Here is a 6,733-nt window from a genome sequence, read left to right on the forward strand (position 1 = left end):
GCTTAAATTGGTGCAATGAGCCAATGACCAAAGAAGGCAGTTTCCGTATTTATTAGAAGACTTAAGCAAGTATCACGGTTTATTAGAATTTGATGAATTTTCTTGGCCTCTCCAGCCCTCTATAATTGCTTATAAATTAGGTTTTTCCTACAACATTCAATTAGTTATCCAAAAAGAAATCAATTGAGTCCCATGCAATGCTCACTTTTATTGTCTGCCTGTTGGTTCTCCATACTATAGCCATGGGTGACGAATCAGCAGCCTATACACCAACTGATTATATTCTCCTCAACTGTGGTGCATCTTCATCATCAGATTCTGTATCGGAAGAAGGCCGGAAATGGATCACCGATGAAGGATCCAAATTTTCCATCTTTTCCAAGAACACTTCATTTGCATCCACAGCCTCTAGGCAAGACCAGTCTATTACTCGAACTCCTTACATGACTGCTAGAGTTTTTCATGAGACATTTACTTATAGCTTTCCAGTATCACCTGACCTTAAGTTTCTTCGTTTATATTTCTACCCGTTCCAATACTCTGGCTTTGATGGATCCACTTCTTTCTTCTATGTTACAGCCAACGATCACCTTCTCCTCCAAAATTTCATTGCTTATTTAACACTTTCTTCTGAGGATAACCAGGGAGCCTCGTTGATCAAGGAGTTTATGGTACCATGTTTCGAAACTGAGAAGCTGAATGTCACTTTTTGGCCGTCGCCCAACTCTTTGGCCTTTGTGAACGGTATTGAAGCTGTTTCCATGCCGAAGAACTTGTATGTAAAACACCAAGATAACTCTATATCTTTCGTAAATAGTAAGATTCAATTTGACATCCCTGATGCTACTGCTTTTGAAACTGTTTATAGTCTAAACGTTGGCCAAGCAACCGCGGCTAACGTCAATGATACCGGAATGTTTCGAACGTGGCTTGACGATACACCTTATATCTTTGGAGGTGCACGGGGAATTACTCCTACTCGATCTAATGTTACAATCAAATACTCCAAAGACACCCCGGCATATACAGCTCCGGCTGTTGTCTACACCCAATCAAGAACAATGGGTAGGGATCCATATATCAATATGAATTACAATCTGACATGGAACTTCGATATTGATGGTGGCTTCAACTACCTCCTAGGCTCCATTTCTGCGAGACTCTATTAGAATTTACAGAGGCAGGTCAACGAGTCTTTGACATTTTCATCAACAACCGTACGGCTCAAAAGGATGCCGATGTGATATATTGGAGTGGCGGTATAGCATTCCGGTGTATAAAGACTATGTTGTGTTGATTCCAAATGAAGGTCAAAATAAGCAAATTTTATGGCTAGCGTTAGACCCTGCTCGTTCGCAGTTTGTTGATGCAATACTACATGGTTTACAGATTTTTGGACTCAACAAATCCGACGGTAGTCTTGCCGTGCCAAATCCACAACCGAGTTCGAGTCATGCATCACGAAAACCAGGCAACAAGCAACCGAAGAAGGGCAAAGAGAATCTGCTTCCTATGAAGACTATCATTGGAGCTACCCTGGGATGCACAGCTACTGTATTGCTTTGCCTTCTACTTTCCATGATTTTCTGGCGAAAAAAACGTCATTCTTTTTCAATTCGAAAGTCGAAGGAAAGAAGAAAAGCTTCACCATTGCCAGACCAACTATGCCAGTGTTTTACATTAGCAGAAATCCAAGCAGCAACCAACGACTTTGACGATGCTTTCGTCATAGGGCGCGGCGGATTTGGTAACGTCTACAAGGGCTTCATCTCAAGAATAAAATCTGAATTGCAATCAAGCGATTGAACTCCTTGTCCCAACAAGGAGCACGAGAGTTTTGGATAGAAATCCAACTGCTTTCTCAGCTTCGATATGTGAATCTCGTGTCTCTAATCGGTTACTACAACGATAACAACGAGATGATTCTTATCTACGAGTACATGGCAAATGGAACTCTCCGTGACCATCTCTACAACATGAAAAGGAATCCCCTGTCATGGAAACAGAGACTGAAATTTGTATCGATGCAGCCCGTGGATTAGATTACCTACATTCAGGAGCAATTCATCGAATCATTCACCGGGACGTTAAGAGCACCAACATTTTGCTGGATGAGCAATATGTAGCTAAAATCTCTAATTTCGACTTGTCTAAAATGAGTCCAATTAGCATGACAAATTTTCCACTTACAACAGTGGTAAAAGGTACTTTCGGCTACATGGACCCTGAATATTACAAGCGTGTACGATTGACTGAGAAGTCGGATGTCTATTCTTTCGGAGTGGTGCTATTCGAAGTGTTGTTTACTAGACTGGCAGTCGATTCAAAAGTAGAATATTCACAGATCAGTTTAGCTGATTGGGGTCGAAAATGTGTGGCGAATGAGAGTATTAATGAAAGCATCGATCCTTTTCTGAAAGGTAAAATTTCACCCAGCTGTTTAAGAACATTTTCCAATGTTGCAGAAAATTGTATTCGTGAAAATGGTTGCGAAACGCGTTCCATGAATGATGTAGCAAATAGACTTGAGCTCGCTTTGCAAATGCAAGAAATTGAGGATGTTGAACAAAATTGTCAAGTTAGTGATGGAGCTCAGTCCCAAGTGAATCAAGATATCTAGTTTTAACAATTTATGTTACATGTTTTTTTTTTTTTTGTTTGTTTATAAAGCATGTTTGCTTTACATAAACATATTTTCAATTAAGTTAATTATTTTGTATTCACTCAACTATTAGTAAATATTTTTTCATTCAATTATGAAAAGCTATAAAATAGTCATTTAACTATTTGACTTTTTCTTTTTTAGTCACTAGTTTTTAAATTATTATCGGAAGATTACTTGCAAACTTTTAAAATTGACATGATAACAACTTTAACTGATCTAAACATTTAATATTGTGTTAATTTATTCTTGATATTGAAATATTTAACCTCAACAATTACACCTTGTATATTTTAGTCTCTTTTGAAATTTTTTTTGTGATGTTAAGGGTTAATTTTAAAAGAATGAGAAAATTTAAAAATTATTATATTAAATTTTTGGTGTTTCCATTTTGGTATATTTTTTATCAAATTTAGTTGATAAATTTGTTTTCTTTAACTTTTAGGTGAAAGGGTCACAAAGTAAAGCAAAACAAAACTTTAAAAAAAAACCAAATTACACAAAGTGTAAATGTTGAGGAATAAATTTTCTAGAATCAAAACTAAATTGACACGTTGTATAAATGTTAAGAATTAAAGTTGTTATTATGCTTATTTTAAAAGTTGTCATATTATTTTTCCTTTAATTATTTAATGATTAGTGACCAAAAAGAAACTAATAATTAGATAATTATCAGATAGTTTAGACAAATGAAATTAAATTTTGATAAAAATTGTGTTTTAATTGTCAAAAACCGAGCTTTAAATTAAAGTTTAAGACCGGATTTGTAAAACATATTTCAACTAGGTCAAGTGGACTCAATTAAAAATTGAAGACAACAAAAAAAAGTAATGTTATTTATTAACAAAAATAAAAATATTTTCTTATGCATAAAAATGACTCATCATCGTTTTATTGAATGATATCTTTTGTGTGGTTGATATCTACTTTGTTTCAAAATGGCATTTTCTTTAAATAAGAGATGACATCAAAAAATCAAAAAAAAAAAAAAAGTGTCTTATTCCTAGAAATCATTCAACAGGTAGATCTCATTATTAACTCAATAAAATTTGTGTGTGAAATTTTTAAGATTTTTTTTTCTTTTGAAACGTTAGAATCATCTCATTCCGTCCCATATTACGGGTTGGAAATTTAAAACCATCCAAAGGAAAATAAAGACTTCGAATATGGAGTAAGCAAATGAAGACGCAGGCCAGCCTCAATCACCTTATCATCAAAAGATTTATAGTTATATAGGATTCGTCGTAGCCATATAGCCATATTGTAAATCAAGTTTACTTGACTTTATCAAGGGACTTTTTTCATTGCTATCGTCCAATGTTTGTTAAAGATCAAATGTCAATACCTTTCATGGTGGCCTCAAAAGTATTAATCAATCTATCTTCAATTTATATCAAATAAGAAAAAAAAAATTAGCTAGATTAGAGTGTGAAAAGATTATACTGTCACTTAACTACAATCTGATATTTCTGATGGCGTAAATAAAAAATTTTACTTGATAAATTAAAAATGTTTGAAGGGCTTAAAAGTAAATATTGGTTATACAATATTGTAACTTAACTACAATTAGACACCATTAATGAGGTAAATAAACATGTCTTTAATCTATATTATACTTTAAGTGTTCCATCAACCAGACAAGGGGCAACCAGTGACCACTTGCCCCATTCAAAAAGGGTAAATTTTCTATAACCCCTTCAGACTTTAAGAAATTGCTAGTATAATGGTAAATTTACACTTTGACTCTCCAAAATATTTATGATTCATCTCTACCTCAAAGTTAATTTATAACTTCACCCTACAATCAGGTCCCAACTTAATTATGAAATTATCAAAAACTCATTATTTTTACAAAGTAACCAATATTCTTTTAAGGTGTTTTTATCTTTTATATTTATATATACAATCTAAATAAAATATTTACATATTATGATATTTGAATCTAAAATCATTGTCTTCTAACATTTTAACTTTACCTTATTTGATAAATAAAATAAAATAAAATAAATCATAGTATAATACTAAAATCATGACCTAAACATTTACTTTTATACTAAAATGAAATAAGTATATATATTAATTATATGCTTTATCAATATCTAAAGTATGGCTAACTTTTCATTTTGGTTTCTGAAGCTTATGGATCTTTCTTTTTTTTAGGATAACAACTTTCCTAGGAGCATCAAATGGTGTACTCCCATGTTGCTTTGTATGAAAAATGGGCTACAATGATTAAACAAGTGACTAAAAAAAGGGAAATAAGTAAATAACAAGTGCAAAGATATACTAATCCTTTACAATTATACCTTCAACTCCTTTGCAACCATGGTGGCAATGAGCATCTAGTTTCCCACGATGGCCCGACATATCGGCCCGAGGCCAAACCAGTAGGGCAATCAGCTATATTTTTTCGTCCCATTGTCCATTTCAATAATAGTTTATGCTTAAGTCATCACCTTGACAAACTACTATATCCATATATATATACATATATGTATATGTTTTCATCATTTTTTTTGTCAAAGATCAAATATTCATACTACAGAAAGATAGGATTACAACATAGGTCATAAAGACCACAAACCCAATTACAAACAAGTGGAGAAAGTAGTTGAGGTCCTAAGCCCATAACAAGACAGCCTCGAAGGCAGGTAACAATCTATCATTCTATGACAGAAAAAATGACTCTCGTTACTTAAAATAAGCCTCCCTGTCTATATGTTAAAGCAAAGAAGAAACCTCAGCTCGATTGTCGACGATCAGGTCACGAAATCTAACTCTCAACCAATGATGAAAACCATATTGAGTTCATATGAAGGGCTTGGTTTACATATTTTGCCAATGCCCGCAAATAACTTAAATTAGAATAATCAAATCAATTTGAAAATCCCATATTTATGTTAATTATTTATAATAATAATAAAAGTCTTAAATCATTATTGAGGGTTAAATTTGGAAACAATTCTAAAATTGGAAAATTGGGACTTGAACTTTTTTTTCAAGTTAATCTTTTAATTTGATAATTATTTTCACATTGAGGCTTGAACCTTTTTTGTTTGTCCAAATTAACTCTTAAACTTGACTTTCCAAGTTAATTCCTTAACTTAATAATTATTTCCATATTAAGACTTGAACATTTATTATTTGTCTAAATTAACTCTTAAACTTGAACGTTATTGAAACTTCTAACTTGATAACTTGTACTCAAATTTCGCTTTAAAATGTTGTACGCAGTACATAAATACTTTCTGACATTATGATCATGAGATGAAAGAAACAAATCAATGCAAAAGTCAAAAATATGGTGCTAAATAATTTGATCCTGTAAGGCTCAAGTGATTCAACACTGAGTGGTGAATTGTCAATTTTTAACAAATAACAATCCATATACTTTTTGTATGGAGCATGTGAGGTTAGTTGGTTAATACATGCCGGCAATTTTTGGATAACAATAAGTAAATATAGATATACAAGAATCTAATAGCTATGATCCAAATTCTCATGGCCTTTCGAGACTTTATCTTGTACAAGACTGAGATTTTAATAGTTTTCTCCATCCTATGAGGTTGGGTTTGTGGTTTTGTTGGCCTCTGTTAATAGGGAACGCTGGTCCTTTTTCGCCGTAATCCTTTTCGAAGCATAGCAGCTAGCTTGCTTGCTTCACGGATGTTTAAAACGTAGAACATATAAGCCTAGTCAGATAATATCTAATGAGTTTGATGTTCAAATCCCAACATCTACTACTTAATTATTTTTAAGCTACGAATGAACATTAGTGTTCTGCTTTGGAACTTATCAACAAATGGAGATTATATATTATTATCTCTACCTATTTTATATTAAAAAAATATTTTGTGTGATGTTTTTGAGTGATAAACAGGCAACTCTTTTGGAGATTCCTTTGCTAACCTAACTTGTTATATTAAAATTCTTATCCAGTATGTTTAAGATGGGACCTATTTCTTTTAGGGAAAAAAAAACATTTTCTTGCTGAAAATTAAGGATAGAATCGAAAGATATAACATGCAATTTGATCACCCAAAATCAAATTCCAGCTCAAAATTTTCAAAA

General features: G+C 32.7%; 1 pseudogene; it reads left to right on the forward strand.

The window, feature by feature from the left end:
• LOC108478747 (receptor-like protein kinase FERONIA) lies at positions 1-2,786 on the forward strand (annotated as a pseudogene).
• Positions 2,787-6,733: the final 3,947 nt, after the last annotated feature.

This window comes from Gossypium arboreum, chromosome 7, assembly GCF_025698485.1.
Source record: "Gossypium arboreum isolate Shixiya-1 chromosome 7, ASM2569848v2, whole genome shotgun sequence".
NCBI lineage: Eukaryota > Viridiplantae > Streptophyta > Magnoliopsida > Malvales > Malvaceae > Gossypium > Gossypium arboreum.